This window comes from Lathyrus oleraceus, chromosome 1 (assembly GCF_024323335.1).
Source record: "Lathyrus oleraceus cultivar Zhongwan6 chromosome 1, CAAS_Psat_ZW6_1.0, whole genome shotgun sequence".
NCBI lineage: Eukaryota > Viridiplantae > Streptophyta > Magnoliopsida > Fabales > Fabaceae > Lathyrus > Lathyrus oleraceus.
The window spans coordinates 201,238,888-201,257,008 of NC_066579.1; positions in this window are offsets into that span (position 1 = coordinate 201,238,888).

Consider the following 18,121-nt stretch of genomic DNA (forward strand, 5'->3'; position numbering starts at 1 on the left):
ATCCCGGTTTATATATTTAACGTAGTATCACAGTAGCAGATAATCATAAGTGGTCTGGTGGAGAAGGGCAGTGTTCATATTCTTGAGTGGGGTGGGTTCAATACTCATGTGTAGCATTTTCTTTTAGCTATTTTATTTTTCTTTTAGCATTTTCATTTATTCTTATGTTTATGCCTTTATTACACTCATATTTTCATTTTATTAATAATGCAAAGTTGTTGTATTTTAATTTAATTCAAAACCATTTTAAAACTATAAAAATCATATTTTTCTCGATTTAATATCGAGCCCATTTTTTACACCCTTGTAAGTCGATTGCTTTTTAAGCATCGCCATCGACCTCACATAGCTTACTCTTGGGCTTTCTTACAATGAGTCGGTCCCTTGCACTTACACTCATACATTGTTAATGCTTCATTATTTCATTCTTTGATTATTTGATTAGATTATATACTTGTTTATATCTTACTTGTTTGATTAACCGTGGCCTACTTGTATGGTGTATGAGGCATGTATTATTATTGTTTGTTTGCCATGAACAATCCCCATTCATAACAAATGTATCCCTCTCCCATGAAATGTATAATATTTATTCTTTCATTCTTTATTCATCTGTTAATACAAGAATTAAAATGAACATTCGATAACCATTTCAAAGCAAGATCAAAACCTCGATCCAATGTCGAGTAATCACTTTTCTCAAAACCTAACAGAACCAGCACGTATTCATCTACCCTTTTGTAAGTCGATTGCTTTATGCATCGCCATCAACCTTGTAAGTCGATTGCTTTATGCATCGCCATCAACCTTGTAAGTCGATTGCTTCATGCATCGCCATCTACCCTTATCCCTAGCACTTCTCCTTGCTCCACTCGTCAATTCTTGTTCCGATTAGGTAGCACCCATTAGATAGAACCCTTTGTATGATAACATAGGTAGTTTTCCCATATCCTTTTGTATGATAGCATAGGTAGGTTTCCCATAACCCTTTGTATGATAACATAGGTAGTTTTTCCATATCCTTTTGTATGATAACATAGGTAGGTTTCCCATATCCTTTTGTATGATAACATAGGTAGAATCCCCATGTCCTTTTGTAGGATAACATAGGTAGAATTCTCATATTCTTTGCATGCTAACATTAGGTAGATATTCCCATTTGTAAATCCTAACACTTAAGTACACATTGCATGACAACTCTAGGGCAGAGCTTCCCCACTTCTAGACCTTTCCGAGCGTCTCCGATCTTGTGGCATGTAGTCCGTCCTATTGCAAAGAGGTAACTACCTAAGACTCGATTCAGCGAGCTGCGGCACCTACTGCTAGGACGTGAACACATCGCCCACTCTCCTTTGACACAACTGGTGTCCTCCTTTGTAAGTCCATGTTCAGATGGCAATCCCTATGTAGGGGAACTACGTCGCCCTGATTCTCATACTAGATGAGGTACGTAGGCAGGAGATCGTGCGAGATCTCTCCGGGCACCCTTTTTCTTTTTTCAACCTGTTGGTTTATTTTGACGTCTCAGCGTCTCTTCTTGTTTTTGTGACAGCTATTAGGTTCGAGTTCCAGACTCCCTATTAGTTTGTTGTCTCCTTTCCCCTGTTAAGGGGGAACTACGTTGCTCTGATCCTCATACCAGATGAGGTACGTAGGCAGGAGGTCGTACGAGATCTCTCCGGGCACCCTTTTCCTTTTTTGAGTGTGTTGTGCTTGACAGCTATCAGGCTCGAGTTCCCGACTCCCTGTTAGTCTGTGTGTTCACTCTTTTCCTTTTTTTGTGTGTGTTTGCTTGACAGCTAGCAGGCTCGAGTACCAGACTCCCTGTTAGCTTGTTTGTTCAACTTTGTTGTTGCTTCTGACGATTCAGCGTCCGGTTAAACCCTTTGTGTGTGTAGGAGTCTGACATAAGTCCAGCGATTGGCAGTTGGTTTCCTGTGTGTGTTTGTTGGTTCGGAGTCCGATGTAAGTCCAACGATTGGCATTCGGCTTCCATGTTTGCCTGTTTGTGTGGAGTCTGACATAAGTCCAGCGATTGGTAGTCGGTTTCCTGCGTGTGTTTTGTTTGGCGCCCCTATGTAGCCGAACTACGGCAACTCTGATTCTCATGTTCAGATGAGATACGTAGGCACAAGATGCGATGTCTTGCCGAGTTTGACTAACGACTAACAACTAATCCTTGTTTGCTTTCGCCCTCGTTGCGATCCTTTCTCTCGCCCTCGTTGCGATCGAGACTTTTCCTTTCTCTCGCCCTCGTTGCGATCGAGACCTTCCCTTTCTCTTGCCCTAGTTGCAATAGAGACCCTTTGTTCCCGTAGTTAGCTGAACTACGTTTTTGCTCTGATTCTCATTCCAGATGAGATACGTAGGCATAAGACGCGATGTCTTAGCGAGCACACTTATCCTTCACCCATAGGTACCCGAGCTACGAAGACTCTGATTCTCATATTCAGAAGAGATACGTATGCAATGGATGCGATATCTGTGCGAGTCATTTTCTTCGACCCTTTCTTTTAGTAAATAGTACATTAGATAAACACACACCCTTTAGACAAGAAACAACAAGAGTGGATCCCGTAGAGTACTACGGATGCGTAGGGGTGCTAATACCTTCCCTTCGCATAATCGACTCCCGAACCCAAGATTTGGTTGCGAGACCTTGTCTTTTCCTTTCCTCTCTTCAGGTTTACTTCGAGCGTTTCCTTTCCCTCCTTTGGGATAAATAACGCACGGTGGCGACTCTTCTGTCTTTTTCTCTCGCCGATTGTTTTTTCGCACCTTCTGTATTTTTCAGGTTGCGACAGTAGTGATTATATTATATTCATGTACTAAATAGGTCATGAAGTTCTATGTAAATCTACTCATGTTATAATATTTGTGACTTTTTAATCTTAATGACAACTAAAATAAATTGTATTTTCCAAAAATTGTCTTTATGTGCAATAAGACACCAATTTAACTTGACAAAAGAAGATAAGGTATAGATAATAAACATAATAAATTGTATATCCAGTTTGATTAAGTGATCTACTATTGGGGGAGAGAAAAGCTCTCCGATTAAATATACTTCCATGAGTTATTACAAAAGATTACAAATGTGTTACAAGAAAAAACTCTATTTTGTATGCCAACTGTTTCCGAATCTCTCCAACCCTCTCTTGATATGAATCACAGAAGCTCAAGGTGTTTAGAAGTGTTTTTTAATCCCTCGTAAATATCTACAAAGGTTTCCCAAATTCCAAGAATACACTTTTAGGAATTTTCCTCACCTCTCTAAGATTATCACTAGGATTCTTAAATTTTTCTCTATGTTTTCAACTCTAAAGTTATGAAGGTTGCTATGGAAGGCATGAAAGAGATACATATTTATAATTTCTAAAATTCAATGGATCCATAACAAGCCCAAAACATAACTCATATACAAACGGATTAACGAACTAAAACAACTAAGCCCAATACATGCGAACTAAGAAAACTAAACTCGAGCTTTCGCAAACTGGATCACTCGCCAGACTTGGATCCACTGTCATGCCTCTATCACTGGATCTAATACTACCTCCCTCCATGTTAGATCTAGTGTGAGCCTCACTCTGTGTTATGCCGTCTTTTTGACTTCCAGGATGATTTATGGTTTATTTAATCTTGAAATATGTTTTCTTTCTCTTTATCACTTAAGGTTTTAAGGAATAAAACAACCATAATTATAGCCAATCCTTATACCATAAAAAAATAAAATCACAAAAAATTTGAATATTAACCTACCTGTAACCACCACCATAACCCATAAATCTAGTCCTTCAAAGCAAACCAAACTCCATATTAGACGATTTACCCAAGCCTAATTACAATAACACAGTGTTCAAGACCTTTGTTATATTCGTGACAAAAATTTATCACAATACATAATTGTGCATGCATCCGTTTTCTTATGCTTTTGGCGAAGATGACATAAATCCACCCAAACTAGAGGATCACCAAAATAATACAGAAAAATCCATAAAACTAAGCGATGCAATCACCAAACTTCAACTCTCACATCAAGTTCTTACTAACCAATGTTTGGTTCAAACACTCAAGTTTTAAGGTGTGATTGGAGGACTTTCATTCATGACTCTAGTTAACACAAACATCACCCATACTATTATTCTAACTTGAATTGCATAATACTTAAATTTTTGAAATACACCCATCTCAATCTCTTTTTAAGATCACCGAAGTTCCTTTTCAAAAGGTTGTAAAATGAATGACATCATATAGGTTATAGGGTATGGTGGTTGGTACCATTATGTTTCCGACCAATATTCATAACCGTGCTCTCAACCAAACTCCCTTAGAGCGTGTAAAATGCATCACTATATCATAAGCGCATTGAGACCATATCTTGTTAAATAAAATCGTCACTTTCTTGTAGTTATGTCACATAACCGCTAGCCTAGAGGAGCCTCCCGCTCTGTAATATTGTCATGCAAGATAAGCATGCCACCCTCCAGCTAGTTGGGAAACCAAAGTTATCATTCGGTCAACTGTCCACCTTCTCAAGTGCAAAAATCACATATGAATCACGCAAAACACATTGTGTTGGTGTAAACCCTAGAGGCAAGTAGTTTAATATTGACCTTGGTACTTATATAAAATTATCTATTTATAATAATAAGATATTTATTTCTTATGTTTGTTTTCCAAATATAATAAAGTACCTAGAATAGTTAGTCAGTTTAGTGAAACATTAAGTATGACTTAATCATGAGATCCCATTAAACATAAGGACATTATTCTTAAAGTATGTGTACTTGAGTTTTATTGAAAATTAGGATAACATGAAAGCATTGAGAATATTATGTGGATAAATTGATGATCACATCTAATGGACCATGGATAAAGAGTTATCAAGTCTTCACATATGTATAAATATTAGGAGTAATATTTATATTGGATTGACCCACCATAAGATATGATGCACTTAAGTGAAACATAGTACACCGTAAGGTATGGTGTGATTAATGGACTTGTTTAGCTTGCAGCACACACGAGCATTTCTATAAATAGAACCTTTATGTTGAATATTTTGTTACTTGACAAAATTAGGTTTATGAAACGCTAATCACCCTCTCTCTCTCTCTCTCTCTCTCTCTCTCTCTCTCTCTCTCTCTCTCTCTCTCTCTCTCTCTCTCTCTCTCTCTCTCTCTCTCTCTCTCTCTCTCTCTCTCTCTCTCTCTCTCTCTCTCTCTCTCTCTCTCTCTCTATATATATATATATATATATATATATATATATATATATATATATATATATATATATATATATATATATATATATATATATATATATATATATTGATGACCATTCTTTGAATTTTGCATCAACGGTTACTCTCCAAAGAGGTAAAAAACGTATCACTAATCGTGTCCATTCATAAGGATCATTTAAGCGAAATTGTTGTTTTCTATTGAGTTTTATATCGTAATTTCCCTTTAGTGGGATCAACGCCTCTTACAAAAAATATGTATCAAATAGTTGTTTGTTTTCTACTTTATGTCTTAATTAGATTAAAACAAATAGAATTAATTATATAAAGATATAGAAATTAAATATTAACATCATGTTTTGTACAATGCTTTAGAATCTGACGTTTGTATGGTGAGACAACGATATTCCAATCACCCATAAGTGATACCAATATGATCAATCGGTTTATATATGATATAAAAAATTATAAAGTGACATCAGTTTATTTGATCTATTGTTTTGTTTATTTCATTCGATTAGTGAAATGTTTGTTATTCATTTGAATTATCAATGTTCATTCTGCTTCGGAGTCCGACATTTGTTTGGTGAAACAATGATATTTTGATCAGTTATATTGAATAATTGATCATTAAATTTTTTATAGTATGAACATGTTGCACTAGAATTTATGACGGGACAAAAGATTTGATGCCACTAATTATACGATTAAGGTTTGTGATGACACAAGAGTTATGCTCTTAGGATTTGCAAAATGCGTCAAGTGTTAATGCAAAAAATAGCACCGATTAAAAGTTTGTGTTGGGGTGCTTCCCCTGACAATCCCATAAGGGGGGCTGCCCCTTGACCCACTTTCGTTGAACATGCACTAGACCCCAACTAAATTTGCATAGTATGATCAATCGCCAAAATTTTAATTTAATTTATTTAAGGGTTAATACATATTTTCCCCTTCCATATCAGCGAAATTTTATAAAAAAAAGTTTGAATTCTCTCAATGTATTATAAAGAGTCTCCTATTTTAGTCCTTTATCCAATCTAGTCACCATAATCAATAAAATAACAAGTCTATTTTTATTTTTATTTTTTTTAATGAAGTGGATTACCAAGTTGATTTTTTTCCATTTTTTTAATAAAAAAATCCACATAGCATTTATTTGTTATCTTTTTAAAGTTTAGAAATTTTAAAACATAAAAAATCAAAATTTTGCAATAATGTGAAGTTAGAAAGCAGATTTCTCTGTTCAATGGTCTAGACACCCTAGACTATGCAAATTTATTTGGTAAAATCTCTTTATTACATAATTTGTTTTCCATATTAAACAATAATTTTAAATATTTCAATTAAATTTTTATTTTAACTATTCCTTTTTCTCTCTCACTTGCATTTTTATTTGAATTATTTTATATTTTATTTTTATTAATTTTTATTTATTATATAAATATTTATTTTAATATCAAATTTATAAGATTTTAATTTTATTTTATATTTCAATTATTATTTATTTCATAATATATAAATAAGTAATATTTTATTTTGAAAAAAATGTTTTTGTTGAGTTTTATTTGGACAAAATAATATTATATTATATATTTATCTTTCATTATAAATAAATATTTAGAAATAAGATATAAATAAATATTTACTTATTTCTAATAATACATAAATAAATATTTATTAATTGGTTATGGATTTTAAAATAAAAATCAATAATAAAGTGGAATTTTAAATAGTAATGAATTAACTTATAGTTATAAAATAATAAGTAATTCAATTTGATTATTATAATTAGCCTTAGTGTAGCTAATATCTATTTTTATCTCAATGATTATGTATGTAACATAAGATAATATTTCATAGATGGACAATATCCTGGTTGTAGAGAAGGTGTCCAAAATCTTGAAGGCCACATGTTCAACTCCCACATTTGACATATTTTGTTGGTTTTGGCATTTTTATAAAATTTGCACGGTTTTAAATAATAATAAATTATGAGATTTTTTTTTTCAACTGGTTGAGAAAGGTGTGAGTTTTTCAAATTATTAAAAAGTGCAACAAATTTTTTTGTGTTATTTTCAAATATTAATAATAAAAAATCAATGTGGTATTTTAAAAAAATGAATAATTATAAAAAAAATAAAACAAAATAATAGGATTAAAAAAATAAAAAATAAAGTCACATGGTAGTGCCACCGCATCTTTTCTGTGATTGGGTTAGACGAAGGATTAAAACAAAATAATCTTTATAAGTCAGATAGGAAATCCAATTTTTTTTTACAAGGGATTTTCAAATTTCATCCTTCCCAAATAAGTATTAACGTTCTATTTACTTAATAGAACTTAATAATAACAATAAATATGTGTTTATTAGTGTTGTCATGTGATGAACGGTTATGACCTCAATTTTAATTTATTTTGTTTTTGAATTTTTTAAATATGATCTGCATGTCGAGTCTTTCTCTCTAGTCTCTATATATAATTTATTTTCTCACTTCATTCCATCATATGTAAAACGAGTATTCTTTTATGTAATGTAATGAAGAAAGAGAATAAGACAAGATCAAAGGAGAATAAACCATGGAGGTCTGACTTGAAGAAGTATAAATCGTTCTTACGTTTAGCTTATGTTATCTCATTAGTTTGAGAGAATAATTGTTCAAAGGTTTATATCAGTATTATTTTATCATATGTGTAACTACATGGTGCAACCCAAGAGGGGGGGTGAATTAGGTTTTATGAATTTTTTAATTATTTTGCAGATCTTATTTTCTTTTTATTTTTCCCGAAATATGATGATTAACTTAGAACAAAAGTGTAAAAAAATAAATAACTTAAAAGTAAAATGCACCAGAGATTTATCATAATTCTCATTTCCAACTTAAGAGTACATCTATTCTCTTCACACCTTGAAGGATTTTACATTATGTTAGATATTTGTACAAGCCTCACCCCAAGACCTTTCTCACAATCTTCTAATATAAACACCAAACCTATAATGGACTTTGAATCAACATAATTCAAAAGACCTTTTCACAAACACAAACACTATAGTGGACTTTGAATCCTCTGAATCAAAAAACCTTTTACAACACAAACAAAAAATCTATCATTTTCTATTTGCAAACACTTTTAAAAAGTACACACACTTTCTTTACAAATTAAGTCACCCCACACACGGTGATCAATTGCAATACTTGATCAAATTTGAATATATGAAATTATTCTTGAATCAATTTCTATATTACCCTTTTACCTCAATTGTTCATTTATGGATAACTTAAAGGGTGTCCCACATTTCTTTTGCAATCTTCCAGTGAGAAACACTAAAAAACTCACCAAGACTAAGAACAATAGTGATGATAGTCTTAACTTTCAAACTTTGATGCCCCTTTCCTTCTTCCTCTTTGGTCCAAACATCTTCCTCTTTGCTTACCACATCACCATCAACTTGATATTGGGGAACAAAAGGACTATTTATTTATAACTTTCCAAATATCAAAATCCATCTCCTCTATAAAATTTGCATATTCTCTTTCCAAATATCACACCCTTCTCTATTAAATTATGAGAGTTTATTTAGTGTGTTGTTTGAAGTCATTTGTTCCTCATGAGACAATTAGTCTTAAAACATGAGTTAAGATCTGATGCCACTTGTTGGACGGAGAATCATGATATTCGGAAATAAAAAATATTTTAAAATACTTTATTTAGAAATCAATTTATATTAGTCTTATAAAGATAGAAAAGAAAGACTTAGAAAGGAAAGAAAATAAATGATAGAAAAATAAAGAGATAGGTTGCTCTTATCCCTAATATTTTCCTCTTTAGAGTTATACAGGTTCAAACTGTCATTTGGTTTTCTCTTATCCATAATACTTTCCTCTTGAGAGTTCTACTAAAATATATCTTTATCTTTTTACATGATATCACAGACCTTCTCAAATAAATTATAAGATACTTTTCACAAGTTAATCTCTAAACCAAACAAAGATTTTACATGGGCTAATCTCACAAACCAAAATATGTTTTTACTAGGCTGAGCTCAAGAATCAAAAAAGGTTTTTCATCGGCTAAACTCAATAACCAAACTCAGTTTTTCACATGTTGAGTTGAATAACCATACAAACTTTTTACATGCTAGACTCAATAAACAAAACATAGTTTTTTCATAAATTGAGCTAAAAAAACAACAATTATTACAAAGATATTAAACAAGATAAAACATCCTCTTGAGTATAATTACAAAACAACAAAATATTTGTACAACAAAAATATCACAAGTAGGAAACTTTGTTGAAAGAATAAAAAAAATATAATAGAGTGGAAAGTGGAAATGACGAGTTTCAGATTTGAAATATGGTGTAAAATAAAATGACCAGAATCTCTTTTTATATAGAAATAAACTTGACTAAAAAAGTAAATGATCCATGAGAATTTTTATTATTCTAATAATTGAACTAGTTGTTAATCTCTTAGGCAACCTAACTATGAAAAGTTTTGAATTCCACAATCATTAATCAATGAAAGGCTTATTATCTAATCGATTATATGCATTAAAAATATGTTAATAAATTAACCATAATCTTGTAATTAATTAACTAGAGTAAAAAGCACTCTTGATGGATTAAACAAGTCCTTAATTAATTAAGTGCGCGTACAAAATGTTTTCATGTGTTTTTGTAAAATAAGAAAGCCTTTAAAATAGTTTTGGGTGTGTATTTGAGGTGTCTTAGTCTCTTGAGAATTGCTCTTGTACCTTTACACTAAACTGATCACTCAGACATGCGCTAAGTGCAAGACCATGTGAGTTTTCACACTTCCTCTCTTTCACAATTTTAAATATTCAAGTCCATTTCCTAGATTTAATGATGACTAAGCATTTTAATTAGAACTTAATTCTTTTAACTGATAAGGCTTGCGATGAATTATTTGATCGGATGTCTATTGAGATTGGTTGAAAATACATATGTTGATACTCTTTATGATGGAGTACGATTGTCGGTTAAGATAATGAAATCTTATGTATTATTTTCAATCAATATCGAGATTGTGGAGGTTGATTGAAAATATACATGTTGAAGAAGTCTCACATCACTTAATTTTGTGCTTTGCCTTGTTCCAAGATGATATTTTCTTTGGTAGAAGGTTCTCTTATATAGTAAAAATTCAAAGCAATAGATGGACATGTCCAAAAATCTCTCTGCAAGCCCGATAATCAAAAGCCCGATGAAAAGGAAAAATTTTGGGCTTGGGCTGACACGGTTCGTGTCAGCTCACTGCTTCACTTGACACACCCATGGGGGCTTGACACGGTATGGGATAAGGCCTGACACGAGCCGTGTCAGGCTACTATTTTTTGCTTCATTCTCCTTCTGCCTGACACGGCCCGTGTCAGGCCTCTTGTATCGGGATTTTTCCATTCCTTTGCTTGCCTGAATTTTGCATTGTCTCGCTCCGAGTTCCTCGGTTCTTCCACTTGGACCTGTTGGACAAAAACACAGACATCCTATGCATAAAATCACGAAAATATAAAATAAAACTGATAATTAATAAAATTGCTTAAATAACTTACGGGAATGAAAATTAACTTTAAAGGTACCATAATGCGTACACAGTGTCTCAAAATCCTTGGTTTCTTGTCGGATAAGCAACGAAAATATAGTGAAAATGGTGACTGATAAGGGGGACTGAGTTAGTTGAGCGTATATTATGTGTTGTAACAATTTTTACATAGTTTTATTCTCTGATTGTCTATTGATAATCATTGTGGTTTTTTCTCCGGTTTTGGAGTTTCCACATTATGTTCTTGTATTGTGATTACGTACCTATGTTTTTCCCTATGCTTTGATTGTTTTTTTCTCAACAACTTGTATCAAAGTTTTTGGTTCGATCCGCGGATAAGTGTTCTTAGTATACTCTATGGTTGTAGTTTTGTCTGATCTTCCACATCATAAAAGAAGAGTAGTATTGTGAAAGAGTTGTTGATTTGCAGCCACAAATTTCGTTGTGTTGTTTGGGCTAGAGAAAATTGATGGAAGTTTTTTTTTTACTTATGGAAAATTCAAGTCAAATATGTGTTGATACAATCAAGATTTCACAAGGTGTAAGATTCTGTCGATGATTGAAGAGTTTCCTGCCAACAAGGAAGTTGCACCATAAGTTTTCAATTTAGTTTTTAACATATGAATTTCTTGGAGTGATTTAGCTTCAAGTGAAATTTATTCTTCATGATAAAGTATATGATTTTCGGTGATGACAATGTGAAATTCTTGAAGTGATTTATCTTCAAGTGAAAATATTATTCATGATGGAGTATGCTAGTTTTTAAAACTATGATTGTCGGTAAAGACAATGTGAAAACTCTTGGAGTGGTGTAGCTTCAAGTGATTATACTTTTTATGGTGGAATATGATTGTCGATGAAGACAATGAAAGTTGATGTATTATTTTCAATCAAGGTGGAGATTGTTGGGGTTGGTTGAAAATATACATGTTGAAGAAGTCTCACATTGTTCAGTTTTGTGAATGAAAAAAGAGTCCAAGTCTATATATAAGATACAAGTTCTTTGAAGTCTCACATCGCTTAGGTTTGTGAAAGAAGAGAGATTCCAAGGCTATATATAGGATTCAAATGCTTCATTTCAAGTTGTACCAGTCAAAAACACTTTAAGCTTCTATTTGACTTTCTTTGTTCTCTTATACTCTTGTATTAGAGTGTTATGAGATGCAGTTAAATATTTGTTTTGGAGGGTGTGGGTGTACTGGAGGCCTAGTTTGGTTTAGGGTATATTATGTGTTGTAACAATTTTCACATAGTGTTATTCTCTAGTTGTCTATTGACAACGATTGTGGTTTTACTCTGGTTTTGAAGTTTCCACATTATGTTCTTGTGTAGTGATTGTGTCTCTCTGTTTTTTTCTCTATACTTTGTTTATTTTTTTCCAACAATGCCATCATTAAAGTTTATTGGAGAGTTTACACCACAGACTTCACCGAACGTCATTTAACCTTATGTGTTATCATCATCAAAACTACAAAGATCATCTAACACTTGCATATAGTTGTATCTGCAATCACATACATTCATATTTGTAACTTGAATTGAACATTGTAATAAGTATGAATTTTATTCATGTGTGATTTATTTTTAATGCTCTTCCTGGTATTACTATTTATACGATTTAGTATGCTTTCTAAACAACAATAAAAGATTTTTAATAAGGTCACTTGAATTAATGAAAAATACTTTTTTTAATAGTTAATATAAAATATAATTACTTAAAATAATAAATAGTTATTATTTTATGTTATATTATATATAAAACAATATATATATATATATATATATATATATATATATATATATATATATATATATATATATATATATATATATATATATATATATATATATATATATATATATATATATATATATATATATATATATATATATATATATATATATATATATATATATATATATATATATATATATATATATATATATATATATCTTATTTTGGATATAATAATAAAAGAAAAAGAAATTAAAATGTATGATGGATGTTTTTATTTTCTTCAAATATTCATGAAATTTATGTTTATTTATAACATTAATTAACAAAACAATTTTTAGTTTCAATATATTCATTAGAAAATTAAGACATACTCTCTAAGTTTTTATTTTGGTTTCAGTTACAACAAAATACTAGTTTCCTCAAACTTTTTAAAAACTTAACTAAATTCTTTATATGAATAAAGTATATATTTACGTCTTCTTTTAGGCGCAACAATCAAAATGATATTGTTGTAGTTAATATTATATTTTCTTATTTAAAATTAAGGATCCGTATTTTTTTGTTGTTGTAAATTCTGTTGAATTGTAATTCCTTGTGTCGAAATAGATTGCTCAATAAAACAATGATTTGTCGAATAGCCTAGTGTGTCGAGTTATATTAGTGTGACAAAGTGTCGAAGCATGTTGCTTCACACCGAATTTTGACTTAGGCCTATTTTTAGTAGTGTTAACTATTTTTGCTTTTATAGTTTTGGGCTTTGACTTAGGAAGTAAGCTAACCTAAATCTATAAATAGAGGGAGTAGTCCATATTCTTATTAAGAAATCATAACATTGTATGCACATAATTTTACAGTTGCAAAGTGAATAAAGAAGTTTTCCACAGGTTGTGGGTAGAGAGAAAAACTCTGCAGAAAATATTCTTTTTCTTCTCCAACTTTCTTTTCTTTCTTTCTCAATCATTCTCTTTTCATTGTAATTGCGTGGTTGATAACAATCTTGTTCATCAAGATTGATAGAAATTCTCCATAGGTTATGGTGGATTTCCAACATCTGATATCTAGAGCTCCGGTTTGAGTGATTCGTGGGAAGAAAATCACGATGGCAATGAATCATCCAAACGAGAATTTTCCAGCGAATCTTCTGATTCTCAAGAATAATAATTATGAGAATTTATGCAAACAGATAAATCTTGTGTTATGTTATCAAGATCTTTGGGATCTTGTGAAGGAATGAGTAACAACGCTTGTAGAAAACACGATGGATCAAGAAATGCTTGCATATAAAGAATTGAAGAAGAAAGATTATAAATCTCTCTTTATAATCCATCAATGTGTTGATCCATATAACTTTGAAAAAGTTAGTGATGTAGAGTCAGCGAAAGAAGCATGGGAAATTCTGGAGAAGTCGTTTGGAGGCATGGAAAAGGTGAAAAGGTGAGTTTACAAACGCACAAAATAACGTATGAATTGCTTCAGATGGAAGACAATGAAAGCATAACTGATTTCTTCACTAAGGTTACGAAACTGGTGAATCAAATCAAGGTATGTGGAGAAGTGTTGACATCAAGATCTGTTCTTGGAAAGATCTTGAGGTCATTGGCTCCAAAGTTCGACCACATGGTAGTAGCCATAGAAGAGTCGAAAGATTTGTCAAAACTGACAAAGGAAGAGCTTCAAGGGACGCTTGAATCTCATGAACAAAGAATGGCTGATAGAGTTGCAGGAAAGTCGAAGAGTGATGTGATTTTGCAGACGCAATCAACAAAGCAAAGGAAAGGCAAAGGAAGCTGGAATGGCAATAAAGGAAGAGTAGGCTACAACAATTCGACTGGTCAAAATCAGTAAGAAGGAAACTGGTCGAATCAGAGAAAACCCGAGAACCAAGGAAACCAAAGAGGTGGTGCTGCAGGTAGAGGAAGAGGTGGTGGTTGAAAGCTATACAAGAGTCACATTTAGTGTTACAATTGTCAGAAGCATGGTCAATATTCTAGTGATTGTCCAGAAAAGTAGAAAAATCAAGAAACTTATGCAAAGCTGGCAAAACATGAAGAAGAAGAGATGTTGCTGATGGTTATAATGAGAGATGAAGAGAGATTTAAGGACCAGTGGTACTTGGACTCAGGATGCATCACACATGTTTGGAAGGAAATATTGGTTTGTCAACATAAAGCCCTCAATGAAGAACATGGTGAAATTTTTAAATGACAATTCTCTAGAAGCTGAAGGTGTTGGTGATGTTCTTATTATGAGGAAAGATGGCAAGAGGTCAATAATTTCAAATATGTTGTACATCACATGCATGCAAAGCAATTTGCTCAGCGTAGGCCATTTAGTCAAAAAGAACTACAAGGTGTCGATTGAAGACAAGATGATGAGAGTTCTCGACTCAAATGGAAGGTTGATCTTTAAGGATCAAATGTATCATAATAGAACCTTCAAGATTGAGCTTAATGTGATGGAGCATAAGTTCCTTGCAACAACATCGGTCAAAGATAAATGGATATGGCATTATAGACTCGGACATCTCAATTTCAAAGACATCGGAGATTTGAAGAGAAGAAATATGGTTTCAGGATTACCAGAAATCGACATTCCAAATAAAGTGTGTGAAGAATGTGTGCAGGAGAAACAACACAAGAACAACTTCAATAAGGATGCAGGAAGCAAGTTGAAGGCAATTCTTGAAGTCATATACTCTGATGTATGTGGTCCTATCCAGGTGGATTCGATTGGAGGTAACAAATACTTTGTTATATTCACAGATGATTTCAGTCAAAAATTGTGGGCTTACCTGATCAAGAAGAAAAGTGAAGTGATCGAGGTATTTGCCAAATTTAAATCTATGGTCGAAAGAGAAAGCGGTTGAAAGCTCAAGATTCTGAGGACTGGTGGTGGTGGAGAATATGTGTCGAATTTTTTTTACGCATTATGTGTGAAAGAAGGTATTGTGTATGAGGTGGTGCCACCCTACACTCCACAACAGAATGGAGTCGCAGAAAGGAAGAATAGAACCATCATGAATATGGTGAGAAGTATGTTGAAAGACAAGCATCTATCCAAAGAATTATGCGGAGAAGTTGGTCGACTGCAACATATATCCTGAACAGATGTTCTACGAAGAAGCTAGAAGGAATCACGCTAGAAGAATATTGGTCTGGTGTCAAGCCTAGCTTGAGTCATCTGAAGGTGTTTAGATCTATAGCACATAGACATGTACCAAATCAGTTGAGAAGAAAACTTGATGACAAGTCGAGTCATATGATCCTGATAGGATATCAATCGACAGGAGGATACAAGTTATTCTACCCAGTGAACAAGAAAGTGGTGATCAGTAGGGACATGATCATAGATGAGCTTAAGGAATGGGAATGAACTGAGAATGTTAAGAAGGATTTAGTGAGAATCTTATGTGATGAACCAGCTAGTGAAGTTGAATGAGAAGTTTGACAAGAAGTCAGAGGTGAAGTAGGCCCAAGCAGATCTCAAAGAACAAGACACATGCCTGCAAGGTTGCAAGAATATGTGATTACATCAGATGATGTGATCAATGAATAAGGTGAGCTAATACACTATACTTTCTACACAGATGTCAAACTAGTCAATGCAACTGAGACATTGAAAGATTCGAAATGGGTGAAAGCAATGAACAAAGAACTGAAATCAATCGAAGTCAACAATATTTGGTCACTTGTCGAATTACCCCAAGACAAGAAGGCAATCAATTTGAAGTGGGTATACAAGGTGAAGTTGAATCCCAAAGGCGAAGTGACTCGACAAAGGCGAGACTTGTGGCGAAAGGATTTCTTCAGAAAGAAGGAATTGACTTCGACGAAGTTTTTGCACCTGTTACTAGGATCGAAACAATCAGGTTGGTTGTTGGTCTAGCAAACATGAACAATTGGAAGATGTGTCAGATGAATGTGAAATGTGCATTCCTGAATGGCCCCTTAGAAGAAGAATTCTCCGTTGCACAACCAGTTGGGTTTGTGAAACAAGGCGAAGAAAGAAAGGTATACATACTGCATAAAGCTCTGTACAAACTTAAACAAGCTCCAAGATCTTGGAATAAGAAGATAGATAACTTTCTAAGAGAGAAGGAATTTGTGAAGTTCACAATTAAACATGAAGTATATGTAAGAAGAAATAAGAGAGAATTGATTATACTATTTATCTATGTCGATGACTTTCTTGATAACAGGTAGCTGCAAAAAGGAGATCGAAGACTTCAAAGGTGATCTCAACAATTCGAAATGTCAGATTTGGGTGACATTTCATATTTCTTTGGCATCGAATTCTAAAAGAGGGGTAGAGATTTGATGATGCATCAAAGAAGGTATGTAGGCGAAATACTCAAGAGATTTGAGATGCAAGATTACAACCCAAATTCGACTCCAGCTGAGCCCAAAATACACTTTTCGAAAGATTCAGATGAAAATGATGTCGACCCAACCCAATATAGAAGACTTATTGGGTCACTTCGATACCTTTGTCACACAAGGCATGACTTAACATACAATGTAGATATGGTGAGTAGATTCATGCAGAAGCCAAAAGTATCACATATAACAGCGATAAAAAGGATACTAAGGTATCTGAAAGGAACTCTCGATTATGACATTTTATTTCGTGCAAATGTTGAAGGAAAAGAATGCAAACTAGTGCGATACGCCGACAAAGTTGGTATAGTGATGTTGAGGATCGAAAATCAACAACTAGTTATGTCTTTATGGTAGGTGGTGCAACAGTTGCTTGGAGTTCGAGAAAGGAGCGAGTAGTGGCATTATCGCCGTGCGAAGCAGAATACATAGTCGCTTCCCTTTGTGCATGTCAAGCAACGTGGATGGTGAATCTGGTTAAAGAGATAACAACGAAGAGTCATGGAGCATATACCATGAAGATCGACAGCAAGTCAGCTATCTATCTAGCAAAGAATCCGATAGCGCATGGTCGAAGCAAGCACATCGAAATAAGGTTTCATTATCTTCGAGAGCAGGTAACAGATGGGAAGATGAATTTGGAACACTGCAAAACTGAGAATCAGATTGCAGACATCATGACAAAGGGAGTGCAGGTCGAAGTGTTCAGAAGACTAAGAGATATGATGAATGTAGATAGCTTCGACACAATGAATTAGGTGATGTGTTGAATTGTAATTCCTTGTGTCGAAGCAGGTTGCTCGACAGAACAAGGATGTGTCGAATAGCCTAGTGTGTCGAGTTGTATCAGTGTGTCGAAGCATGTTGCTTCATATAGGATTTCGAATTCGGCCTATTTTTAGTAGTGTTAACTATTTTGGGCTTTACTAGTTTTGGATTTGGGATTAGGGAGTAAGCAAACCTAAATCTATAAATATAGGGAGTAACCCCTATTCTTATTAAGAACTCATAATATTGTATTCACATAATTTTGCAGTTACAAATTGAATAAAGAAGTTTTTCGCAGGTTGTAGGCAGAGAGAAAAACTCTGCAGAAAATATTCTTCTTCTTCTCCAACGTTCTTTTCTTTCGTTCTCAATCGTTCTTTTCATTTTATTGTTATTAAAAAACAATATGTTGACAATATTTTCTGGTTTTTA